The following is a 14,154-nucleotide window of genomic DNA, read 5'->3' on the forward strand; positions in this document are numbered from 1 at the left end:
CATACGACCTCAACAACGACATTGACTGATCCCTGTAAATTTCTAACTGGAGAGTGAAATGCGAGATACTTTTTTAATCACCCGAGCTCTGAATGCATGGCAGATGTTTCTATATAGTTTCTATTCACGCCAGTGTGGTTTACAGAACTGGGCTGGTTTCAGGTTTTACCGTTTCTTTTGGCATTCTTGTTGCTTTCTAACAGTTGAACCACATCGAAACAAGGAAAGTAAGAAGATATCAACCACAAACAGAGGGAGAAAGCATTTCTTATTCCTTACACGTAGTTCGCAATAATACTAATAACAACAACAATAATAATAATAATACATTTATAATAATAATACATCGTTGCGTAATGATTCCCGTATATTTCCACCATATATCATATATTCCACATGCTATTTAAACGCATCGGGACTTTTGGTATTATACAGTATGATTGAACACGTTTAACTGTATCTTGGATATATTTCTAGACAAGACATATGTAAAATCAAAACTTATTCCTGAGGGATTCTTTGACCGAAGTACTTGAAGTCATACGCGCATTCTGATTGGTTTTGCGTATTGTCGTATTTTTGCAGGTAACATTCATATGCATCAATGGAGGGGGGTCTTCTTGTAGGTTATGGAAAGGGGCGAGTGGTGACGAATGAACGCCAGACCACAAGACACAAAGATGCAAGTTATCCCAGGGATGAAGGTGCTGGCAGTGACGGTAGCCCAGGCGTGGATGGGCGGGTCAAGATCCTTTGGCCATCAGGAGGTGAAGGCACCTTGCAGACCCAACATCCGCTACATGAGTGTGCATGGGTGCGGATGCTGGATGGTGTCATCTGCTAGACAGGATGGTATACCTGTGCGGACTGAGGGATCAAGCTGATGGATGAAATCCACACCCTCATCAACGTGCAATATGAAATCACCGTCCAACTGAGCCACAATGATATGTGTATAATATACAGTATGAATAACCTTCTCAAAGGCAACACGTGTGCTGAAGTTAGGACGCAACGACGATGCAGTGTTGGCCATATGAACGACAATGTGAAAATATGACGATATAAAATGGGATTTCTCAGTTTTACATGCAGACATGTTTGACTATCACGTTGTTGTACAACGAAGACATTTAGGGACCGACCATTTAATGTTGTTGGGTGTAGGGGGTGGGAGAAAGCTTGGGATTGTATCACAAAAAATAACTTGTCCTTCTAAATTCTTGAAAAAATATTGTTTCAGACTGTTGTAAACCAAAAATCGCTGCCACAAAACATACATTGTTGCGGAGATTTTCTCTTTAAGGCCCATAGTCTTAATATAAAAAATACCTGGTTTTGCAGCTGTAGCTGAACAATTATCTAATCTCCATACATCTCTCTCCCTTCTTCATCCCACCCCACCCCCAGAATAGCAAATGGTTGGACCCTGAGAAACCCTTAGCCATCAGGATTGAGTGTCACAATGTGTAGGGTGTAGGGTGAAGGGTGTAGGGTGTAGGGTGTAGGGTGAAGGGTGAAGGGTGTAGGGTGTAGGGTGTAGGGTGAAGGGTGTAGGGTGTAGGGTGTAGGGTGTAGGGTGAAGGGTGTAGGGTGTAGGGTGAAGGGTGAAGGGTGTAGGGTGTAGGGTGAAGGGTGTAGGGTGTAGGGTGTAGGGTGAAGGGTGTAGGGTGAAGGGTGTAGGGTGTAGGGTGAAGGGTGTAGGGTGAAGGGTGTAGGGTGTAGGGTGTAGGGTGTAGGGTGAAGGGTGTAGGGTGTAGGGTGTAGGGTGTAGGGTGAAGGGTGTAGGGTGAAGGGTGTAGGGTGTAGGGTGTAGGGTGTAGGGTGAAGGGTGCTTACAACTGGAAGACTACAAGAAGGACTATGTGGTGATATGACTTCACATGCAACAGCGGGAAACTAACAACTACCCTTGGTAGGCAGCCAAATACAAACAACTGACGTCACGGTGTAGGATAAAGCACCTCCGAGTGAATTTATGATATTTACCCTTATCATGGGGATAGAGCCTCGGGGCTAACCCCCCTCGGTTTTAATTCTCATAAAAATCCTAAAAGAAGTGTTTTTCTAACTTATGAACCGAAAAAGAAACTTAAAACAACATTTATCAACATTTTTATGTTTGGAACATACTTTCCATGAACCCGTGGAAACGGGTGTAAAATATCTGTTGCTGGCTTACGGAATTGGAAAAAGACATTCTTAAAGGCATTGTGATTAAACAGCCCTTCTGTAGCCTAGTGGTACACTGGGTGAGCTACAAATACGAAGGTTGCGTGTTCGATCCTAGGGAATATAACTGGAGAACAATAGCATGGCGTCATTGGAGGTATATAAAAGGAGCCAGATCACAACAGTCAGGGTGTGGTCATCTGAAGAACTACAGCTGCATGTAGCTAGGTGAGGTGGAACGAAACACTAGGGTGTGGTCATCTGAAGAACTACAGCTGCATGTAGCTAGGTGAGGTGGAGCGAAACACTAGGGTGTGGTCATCTGAAGAACTACAGCTGCATGTAGCTAGGTGAGGTGGAACGAAACACTAGGGTGTGGTCATCTGAAGAACTACAGCTGCATGTAGCTAGGTGAGGTGGAACGAAACACTAGGGTGTGGTCATCTGAAGAACTACAGCTGCATGTAGCTAGGTGAGGTGGAACGAAACACTAGGGTGTGGTCATCTGAAGAACTACAGCTGCATGTAGCTAGGTGAGGTGGAGCGAAACACTAGGGTGTGGTCATCTGAAGAACTACAGCTGCATGTAGCTAGGTGAGGTGGAACGAAACACTAGGGTATGGTCATCTGAAGAACTACAGCTGCATGTAGCTAGGTGAGGTGGAACGAAACACTAGGGTGTGGTCATCTGAAGAACTACAGCTGCATGTAGCTAGGTGAGGTGGAACGAAACACTAGGGTGTGGTCATCTGAAGAACTACAGCTGCATGTAGCTAGGTGAGGTGGAACGAAACACTAGGGTGTGGTCATCTGAAGAACTACAGCTGCATGTAGCTAGGTGAGGTGGAACGAAACACTAGGGTGTGGTCATCTGAAGAACTACAGCTGCATGTAGCTAGGTGAGGTGGAACGAAACACTAGGGTGTGGTCATCTGAAGAACTACAGCTGCATGTAGCTAGGTGAGGTGGAACGAAACACTAGGGTGTGGTCATCTGAAGAACTACAGCTGCATGTAGCTAGGTGAGGTGGAACGAAACACTAGGGTGTGGTCATCTGAAGAACTACAGCTGCGTGTAGCTAGGTGAGGTGGAACGAAACACTAGGGTGTGGTCATCTGAAGAACTACAGCTGCATGTAGCTAGGTGAGGTGGAACGACACACTAGGGTGTGGTCATCTGAAGAACTACAGCTGCGTGTAGCTAGGTGAGGTGGAACGAAACACTAGGGTGTGGTCATCTGAAGAACTACAGCTGCATGTAGCTAGGTGAGGTGGAACGACACACTAGGGTGTGGTCATCTGAAGAACTACAGCTGCGTGTAGCTAGGTGAGGTGGAACGAAACACTAGGGTGTGGTCATCTGAAGAACTACAGCTGCATGTAGCTAGGTGAGGTGGAACGACACACTAGGGTGTGGTCATCTGAAGAACTACAGCTGCGTGTAGCTAGGTGAGGTGGAGCGAAACACTAGGGTGTGGTCATCTGAAGAACTACAGCTGCGTGTAGCTAGGTGAGGTGGAACGAAACACTAGGGTGTGGTCATCTGAAGAACTACAGCTGCATGTAGCTAGGTGAGGTGGAACGAAACACTAGCCAGATGTTGCCAATTGTCCGGCAGTATTGACTACAGGGTGAGATTCACCTAGGGACAACTATAGGGTAATCCCAGACACAATACTAACTACAAGTACTACAGCCAGACAACGATTAGAAATAAGCTAGGATAAGAATTTATCGATGAACAACTTCTTTATTACAATTAAGAGCGACGTTTCGGTGTAGGTTCTAACACTGTTATCAAGCAAGTGATGATAACGCTTGATAACTGTGAGAACCTACACCGAAACGTCGCTCTTAATTGTAATAAAGAAGTTGTTCATCCATAATTTTTTATCCTCACTTAGTACTCCAACTTCTAAATGCCTCTCAAAGAAGTTAGAAATAAGTCAACACTATAGAACAGCGGGTCGCTCTGTGCAGCAACTAATGCATATCAACATCGTTTATAGGGAGCAACAGGAGATTCGGTTACCGCAGCTAGTTGCACGTGCGATGTTACAGTTGTTGATATATATGCATAACTATATGTACAGAATGTAGAGAATGTGAATCGATGGTAAATGTTAATAGTATCCAGGCTCATCGTGTCAGTGTGGAAGCACGGTGTTGATGATGAAACCAGCATCCCCAGCGCTATTTTGTAGCGGGGGTGGAAAGTGTATGTCCGTCTAAAAGCAACAAGATACCATATAACTCCATTGCTTACTGAACATTTTAATGAAATGCTTCTCGGCATCCAATTCCCAGATGTACGGGAGGAGGAGTATTATATGTCCGCTTCAGAAGGGTCTGACAGTGTGCATGACCCAGAGAACTACAGATCGAGGTATATATTATCCCTGATTGAGTCTTTGTGTAAAGTGTTGAGGGATTCTGCAAACAACTGATACATATACGTCAATGCCAAAATGGATTTTTTTTACAATGTGTAGCACATAGTTGAATGACAAAAAATAACAAAATGTGTAAGCTGGCATATATTTAAATAAAATACAAGTCATTAAATAATACTATAAATAAATATATTTTTATTTTAATCAAAAGCTGTGATACCCTATATATATTTCTATTATACGATAGAAAAAGATCATACAATGGAAATATTTCTCCCCTGAAAACAAGTGTGTGTGCAAGGAATCCACTGCTAAACAGTGATACGAGGTGATGGATGTATCTAAAAATAGACAGGGGAATTCCAGGTGAAGCTGGTAAAATCACAATGGGGGTTGTAATTCAGCTGACATTCAGCTGTAGACAAGGACAACACATAATGAACAAAAAGATGAAACAAAGATGAGGAAGGATGGAAATGGATACGTACAGATGTAGACCATGGGGTAATGAGATTTGCAGAAAATGTGTTTTACTCCAGAATCGCAGAAAAAACGCAGAATTTGCCCTTTGATACCAATTATACAACTTGTGATTATTCTTAATCTTTTCTATCGATTTCGATCTGCACTTCAATGATGCCCAAACATTTAACGTGGGATTCAAACATTCAAAATATGAAGCCTACAATAAAACTATAAAAAAAAAAAAATTATTCTCATTTTTAAACGTTCTTGTGGTATCATGACGATATAAAGTTGACATGTTCAACCAAACTTGATATGTCTAAATGCAATGGATTAAAATTTGCAGAGAAGAAAATGAGTTTGTGTTGATTGTTCACGGGGAAATGGCTTAAGTTATGTTTTTACCGCAAACGTTTGGTAATTTTACCGCAGAATTCTGGTAATGTTATTGTAGAAATTTAATAATTTTACAGCGGAATTCTGGGACTGACGATTTATGTGGTCAACTCTGAGTTAAGTCTGTAGTCCGTTATTTCCAGCTAATTGCAAAATATTGGTGATTCTAAAATAATACGTACCGCTACCGTTTCATATGCTGCAAACACAGTCAGTATGATTTCCATAACTCTGATAATTTGTCTGTCGTGTTTCTGATAAGATTGGTACCGTGTATGGCATAGCTTGTCGTGGGTTACAATAAAAAATACACTTGATTATGAAACTGCTAACAGCTATCACGAAATCTATGTTTGCTGCAAATTTTGTCCTGGGATAAGTAACAAGATACATTTACATGAGGGACAGACCCGTGAAGATACGGGCTAGACTAGGTCTTCAGCAACCCATGCTCGCCGTAAAAGGCTACTATGCTTTTCGTAAGAGGCGACTAACGGGATCGGGTGGTCAGGCTCGCTGACTGGGTTGAAGCATGTCATCGTATCCCAATTGTGGATCGATGCTCATGATGTCAATCACTGGATTGTCGGATCCAGATTTGATTATATACAGACCGCCGTCATATAGCAGAAAAATTGCTGATTGCGGCGTAAAACAACAAACCAATCGACATAAGGGGCAAATGATCCTAGTTCTGTTATAGGACACTGTAGCTCCGAGGACAATAGTCAGTAATCACACATTGTATCCATCCAATCCTCATCGTATCCGATAAATCAATGCTCATCATGTCAACCAATGGATTGTTGGGTCCCGACTCGATTATTTAGACATACGAGTGTTACAAAATGGCTTAAATACCTTGGAATGGAGTAAACAGTGTTTTCGTCTTAAGGAAATTCTACAAATAATTTCGAGACAGTTGTGATTATATCATGACAGTTGTTGATGGTAATATTCAGAAAGTCATCGGTGAAATAGTCACTCGGTATCAAACAACTGTTAAATTCTTCAAGAAATATCAGTTTAGCAAAAAGAACCAACCACCATTATGGTCTGATGAAGAGATGGAATACTGTAAATCTTGAAATTAATGCGTCCCCAAATCAATACAACCGCTGACCCCCAAAATGCGACCCCACCACCCCCACCCCACCCCCAGTAGAACAATGCATATCCTTACCTTAATTCGAACTTACCTTAATCCAATCAAACAGCAAATAGCACCGCTTATCAGCTGAATAGAGCACTTCCGTAGAAACAATAAACAGTGTTTTCCTAAAACTCTTGACCCCAGCAGTGATAACTCATCGGATGCCTATTGTGTAATTTCTATTCTTTGTTATATACTTGTTACAATAAATCGTGTTTGTGTTTATATTCAAGTTGGTATTTCCGCTAATCAAAGTCTTATCCGTCTTATTGTTGATAGTCGTTTTGGAGACATAAATGAGAAGTTTTACTAATGCGAACAAGGGAGACTCGCATTTTTTCGCATTTATTTCACACTAGCGTTAATTGCAAGATTTACAATATTTGAAACTAAGTAAACACAGAGCATTCAGAAACCACAGAGACGCGGGCATGTTATTGACGTCAATAGAACAAAGAAAAAACGAATTATTCAAAGAAATTAATGACCTACAAAGGAAAACCTAGTTTGATCAACTCTGGGCATTATTATCGTTATCAAAATCTGAACCAAAACAGTTTTCGAAAGTCTTGAAAAAATCAATGAGTGAGTAAGGTTTTACACCGCTTTTAGCAATATCATGGCGGAAGACACCGGAAATAGGCTTCACACATTGTTCCCATGTGAGGAATCGAACCCAGGCCATAGGCGTGACGAGCGAACGCTTTAACCACTAGGTTACCCAACGCCCCCATAATTCAATAAATACAGCTACTCAGAACATTTCAACAAATCAATGGTTTGACCACTTTAGCCGCCTGCTGGACACAAGTAAGCCGACAGAGTGTATCCCCCTTTCATGAACAATCGGACAATATCTGTGATGATGGCGAGAAAATCAACTCTGGACGAACGTGATCCAAACTAACGTGATCCAACCAAACGAAACCCAACCTAACGGGATCCATACGGGAGAAAATCATCTCTGACTTATTAAACAGTCCTAACCAAGAAGAAGACATCTACAACAGCTTAAAGAGCCTAGAGCATCATAAGTCACTTGCGACACACACCCCCCCAAAAAAACAAAAAGAAAAAGAAAATCCCATTCCATACGGACCAGGGCCCACTTGAAAAAGCGATCTTAGCGCTAAGATGATCGTAACTCCCATAAATAATAATAAATTGTTGATTGGTACAGGAACTACTACTGGGACTTAATTGATGAATCATTTGCGAAAGCTGCTGATAAAAACATTTAAATGATTGTAGTAAGTGACTTTAATGCTAATATACTTAACAGACGTAACGACAAAATTGAATATTTACAATTATTTTACAACCTAATACAACTTGTTGCTGAACCTACACGAGTAACTGATACTACTAGTACTTTGCTTGATCTCATCTTTACCTCATTGTACATGAATCAGGTGTTCTTCCTCCAGTATGCAGTGATCATAGTTCAGTATTCTTTTCCCTCAGGTTTGGAAAGGCACGTACGGAATCTTTTAAGCGAATTATATATGATTATAACCATGCTGACTACGATGGCCTAAGTGATTGTATTGCTGCCACTGATTGGGGAAATATTATTGACCACACTGATATTGACATGTCTATTTCACTATTTACTTCAAAATTATTACAGTTGATAGATCTGTACATACCCCCAAAAGAAGTGGTTGTACGACCAGGGGATTGTTCTTGGATGAATAGCTACTTGCGTAAGCTGATGAGGAATAGAAATCGATTGCATAGAACTGCTAAAAGAAGAAAATTACAGATTAATTGGGAGCGCTTCAGATTAGCACGGAACAAAGTTATTACTGAAGTTAGGAAAGCTAAGCGCGCTTATGATTTGAAATTAGATGATACTATTAATTCAGAATGTGGTATTAAATCATTGCGGCGCTTAATTAAACAAATTATACAGCATAGTAGAAATTCAAATACACAATCCCCTCCTATTATGATTAATGGGAACGTTGTTGATCATCCCAGTGATATTGCTGAGGCTTTTAATGACTTCTTTATTCAACAAGCCCAAGTTGAAGAACCCGAGAAGAAAGATAACTTACATGAGCCTGTAAATAAACTTAACGACTTGCTCTTGTCTGAAAAAGAAGTCCATGATATTTTATTAAGTCTAAATACTACCAAAGCTAAAGGTCCAGGTAATATTGGTAATAAGCTTTTAAAAAAGTTAGCTATACCTCTATGTGCTCCCATTACTTTGCTGTTCAATTTATCGCTACGCCTTTCCTCCTTTCCTTGTCAATGGAAAACATCTCTTATTGTTCCAATCCATAAAAAAGGTAGTGTTCATGATTGTAATAATTATAGACCAGTTGCCCTGACAACTTCTCTTTCTAAGGTATTTGAAAAATGTGCATTTAAGCATGTCTACAATTTTTACTTGGATAATGATATCATAACCACTTCACAATCGGGATTCAAACCTGGAGATTCAACTGTTTATCAGTTAACTGAATTATATCACGTGAACTCCAAAGCTTTGGATGATGGAAAGGAAGTTCGCGCCATATTTTGTGAAATAAGTAAGGCGTTTGATCGTGTCTGGCATGAAGGCTTATTAGTTAAATTAAAGTCAACAGGGATAGGGGATAATCTTCTGGACTGGTTTGGAAGTTATCTTTGTAATAGACAACAGTCAATAGTAATTAATGGCTATATGTCAAATTATAAACCTGTTCTAGCCGGAGTGCCACAGGGCTCAGTTTTAGGACCTCTGTTATTACTTATTTATATTAATGATCTGACTCATGGGATAACGAGTAATATTAAACTTTTTGCTGATGATACATCTTTATTTCTAATTATTGAAGATCCTGAATCCACAGCCGCTATATTGAATAGTGATTTAGAATGTATATCAAACTGGGCAAGTAAATGGCAGGTGAAATTTAGTCCTTCTAAAACGGAAGCCATGTTATTTTCTACTAAAATTAATCCTAGTCCTAAATTACCTCTGCGAATGAATGATATTCTTATACCTGAAGTAAGTGATCATAAACATCTAGGACTTGTATTCCAGGAAGATGGAAAATGGCACAAACACATTGATTATATTGTACGTAAAGTGAGCCCATCAATTAATTGTTTGCGTAGCCTGAAATACCGTCTAAATCGAAGAACGCTCGAAACCATGTACAAATCTTTTATTTTACCTATTTTTGATTATTGTGATAATATTTGGGATAATTGTAATAATGAACAAGTAAAACTATAAGAAAATTTACACTTGGATGCTCTACGAACAATATGTGGAGCAGTACGAGGAACCAGTCACAAAAAAACTTTATAGGGAAACGGGTTTATGCTCACTGTCCGACAGACGACATTACCATAAATTATGTATATTTTACAAAATGGTCAATGGGCTAATTCCTAAATATCTATCTTTATGGGTCCCACCTAATATATCCAGCATAACTGGATATAACCTTCGTACTTCTAATGACTTCCAGACCAGTGCAGGACGCTTATCCCAGTATAATCGATCTTTTTTGCCATCTGTTATACAAGCTTGGAATGCACTTGATTTTAATATTAGAAATGTAGATTCCTTATCTCGGTTTAAGCAATTAAATTCTAGAGAAACTAAGCTTACTTCAAATTTTACATCTTTTGCTGGTTATGGCCAGCGGCAATGCCAAGTGATTTTATCTAGACTTAGGCTAGGTTGTAGTGATTTAAAATCACATTTATTTGACAGATTTTTGATTGATAATCCCATCTGTCCATGTGGCCTAAATAGAGAAGATGCTTTCCACTTTTTCTATCTTGTCCACGCTATGCCAAGTTTAGAATTGATAAATACTTTTTTGTTAACCAGCTCAGCATACATACTATATTCCACGGCAATGAAGATTCATCTCCCTAAGAAAATGAACACGTTATAAAATCAGTTCACAATTACATCATTGAAACAAACCGCTTTACGTAAGTTATGTGTCAACTTAAGAATATAAAATGCATTTGGTATCTTGCTTTCCATTTTATTTCATTTTGTGTTACACATTAATGTCTGCTCTATAGACTTCATTACAATCTACATGTATGATGTACAATGTTAGGAGAAGCATTAATAAAGGCCTTTTTGGCCTGGTTGTTAATCCTTTTTCCATTTTGTAACGTTATGTAATGTAAAATCTGAACATTAATGGAAATAAAATACTGTTTAAATCATCGTAACTCCCATACTTTAATATAGGCCCACAACAGTCGTAGCGCTAAGATCGCTTTGTGCAAGTGGGCCCTGGTCTGGATGGCATGGGATTTTGTTTTTTATAAATCAACAAGAAACGATGTAACTCTTTTGCTTACTAAACGCTTTAATAAAATGCTTTTCAGCAACCCATTCCTAGACGTCCGTTTCACAGGTCTGGCAGTGTTCGTGTCTCAAACAACTATAGAGGTATGTAGGTCCTTAATGAATCATTGTGTGAAGCGTTAACAGGTGTGGTAAATCCAAGACGAAAACAGTGGTGTGACACTAATAATGTAATACTGGAATCACAGGCTGGATTTCGGACAGAATACTCTACTATTGACCAAATGTTGACACTTCAGGCTATGATCTAAAATACCTAGTTAAGAAGAAGGAGCGATTTTACTGTCCCTTCGTTGACTTTTTTAAGCGCTTGGTCGTGTTAATCATGCTGCTCTGTTTAAAATCTCCAACAAATCGGAGTCAGTTTTTTCTCTCAAGTTTTTTGTTTCTATGAACTGTACTACTCTCAGCTTGTGTTAGGATGGACACGGGACTTGTGTCAGGGTGGACACCGGGCTTGTGTCAGGATGGACGTCGGGCTTGTGTCAGGATGGACGTCGGGCTTGTGTCAGGATGGACAACGGGCTTGTGTCGGGATGGACACCGGGCTTGTGTCAGGATGGACGTCGGGCTTGTGTCAGGATGGACGTCGGGCTTGTGTCAGGATGGACAACGGGCTTGTGTCGGGATGGACACCGGGCTTGTGTCAGGATGGACACCGGGCTTGTGTCAGGATGGACGTCGGGCTTGTGTCAGGATGGACACCGGGCTTGTGTCAGCATGGACACTGGGCTTGTGTCAGCATGGACACCGGGCTTGTGTCAGGATGGACACCGGGCTTGTGTCAGGATGGACGTCGGGCTTGTGTCAGGATGGACGCCGGGCTTGTGTCAGCATGGACACCGGGCTTGTGTCAGGATGGACGACGGGCTTTTGTCAGGATGGACACCGGGCTTGTGTCAGGATGGAAAACGGGCTTGTGTCAGGATGGACAACGGGCTTGTGTCAGGATGGACACCGGGCTTGTGTCAGCATGGACACCGGGCAGTTTTAGATGCATGTGCCTTCCTCGCCTTACGGACATAGTCGATTACTTTATTTCTTAACAGCCTAAAATCTGCCCAGTCAGCTGGAGTATTACGTCTTTTAGTTTGATCGGGCATCCCATATCAAGCATTGAACTCATGAGTGTTGATTCGTACAGTAACGTAGCTTACTTATTAATAATAATTAAAAAGTATAACTATGCATAAGTTACTAAAGTGTGTAAATACGTTGTGCTTAAAATGATTTATAACCCACCTATTATAAATAAACTATTAACCTTCACCCGTAATGCGCATTAAATTTTTCATGTGCAATAGCGAACTGAAACCTTAGTGGTTTTTAGAATCTAAACGTGCAAACATGTATCAACGTATAACTGTTTGATACAATGATTATTAAAAACTTAATCCCCATGGTGTAAGAGGGATAATTATATTTGTCCTTAATTCCATGTAAATGACAAAAAATATAGAGAGAGTTAGTTATCTAGAAGATAACATGCACCTAAGTTATTATATACATTTTTTTAAATACCATGATGTGTATATTTAGGCTTTAAGACACTATATTGTGTATTGACTAACTTCGTCACCAGGTTTTAGTAACCGTTGGTTTCAAACATTCCCCCCCCCCCCCCCCACCCCCCCCACCCCACCCCCCACCCCCCACACCCCTTACAACCAACCAATCAACTCCCAGTCCCATCCTCCCCCCCCCCCCCCCCCACCCTCACCCCACCCCACCCCACACAGACACACACAGAGGACAAATAAATAGATGACAATGAACACAGTCTGAAAAAGATCCTCATATAACAACAACAAGCACTATTTCTTTTTGCATATTGTTCATAGTATCTACATATACTGTGAACATTAACAATATTGAAAACCTGTCACAGATTATTACTTAGACCTATAATTGATAATTGATTATCATCATCAATCTTGGATATATTGAATTCCACAGCTTTTGGGTGAATGCAGATGGCAAGATAATAGGGGTGACTATTGAGGCATTTTTGACTATTGCGATACTATTGCGATAGTTAAAACAACTATTGTGATACTTTTGCGATAGTGGCCCTACTATTGCGATAGTTTTCACTTGCAATTATAGCAGGCTTTAGCAGCATATATTTCAGCATTTTGACTGACACCCTCAAAATAATTATAACTTTCTGATATTATTTGTACAGAAAACAAGAAATGAGAAGAAAACAAGTTCAAATTGACCTCTCAAAAACATTTTAATACAAAATTTCACTTCATGTAACTTGTAAAGTCTTAGGTTACTGTAGTGTTTTAGCACAAATGTGAATGAATGTGATTGAATGACTAGTATTTGACTATACAAACTGTCAAACTAATTGTCACAATGGCATTCACTGAATGACTAATGCGATTCAACATATCAATTAGGAAACAAAGTTGACAAAAACTGACATGTGGCGTCCGCCATCTTGTCAATGTTGCCTAGCGACGAGTAGCTAAGGGACGTAATTCTAAATCAAGCAGACAAAGTAGTGGAATCCAAACGAAAGCACGACAGGTCTTGAAATTTCAAGATACTTACTCATTCCGAGGTTGCTGATTTTCTTGAAATGTCAAGATGCAAACTTGAAATTTCAAGAAAATGAGCAACCTCGAAATGAGTTAGTTCCTTGAAATTTTAACTTGTTATCTTGAAATTTCAACTTATGTATCTTGAAATTTTTAGATCATTATCTTGAAATTTCCACTTACGTATCTTGAACAAAATAAGTTTGAAATTTCAAGATACAAAGTTAAAATTTCAAGATACTAAGTTGAAATTTCAAATTATAATCTTAAACTTTCAACTTATTATCTTGAAATTTCAACTTAGCACGTATCTTGAAATTTCAACTTATTATCTAAAATTTCAACTTAGAATGTATCTTGAAATTTCAACTTATTATCTTGAAATTTCAACTAAGCACGTATCTTGAAATTTCAACTTATTATCTTAAAATTTCAACTTAGTATGTATCTTAAAATTTCATCTTATTATCTTGAAATTTCAACATAACATTTACAAAATTAAAAAAAAAAATAGACCTCAAAGGCTTCAGTAGCAAGGAGATATTTTGTATGAAAGAAATAATTTTGAGCCAGATGTTAAATCCCATTTCAACTCCCGTCTCCCATGAAAAATGTTTTGATGAATAGTTCTTTGTCAGGGATAAATCTATCAGTGCAAAGACCTCAAACGTATCTGACGATAGAATAGATG

This window comes from Haliotis rufescens, unplaced genomic scaffold (assembly GCF_023055435.1).
Source record: "Haliotis rufescens isolate VD_foot unplaced genomic scaffold, xgHalRufe1.0.p SCAF_22, whole genome shotgun sequence".
Taxonomy (NCBI): domain Eukaryota; kingdom Metazoa; phylum Mollusca; class Gastropoda; order Lepetellida; family Haliotidae; genus Haliotis; species Haliotis rufescens.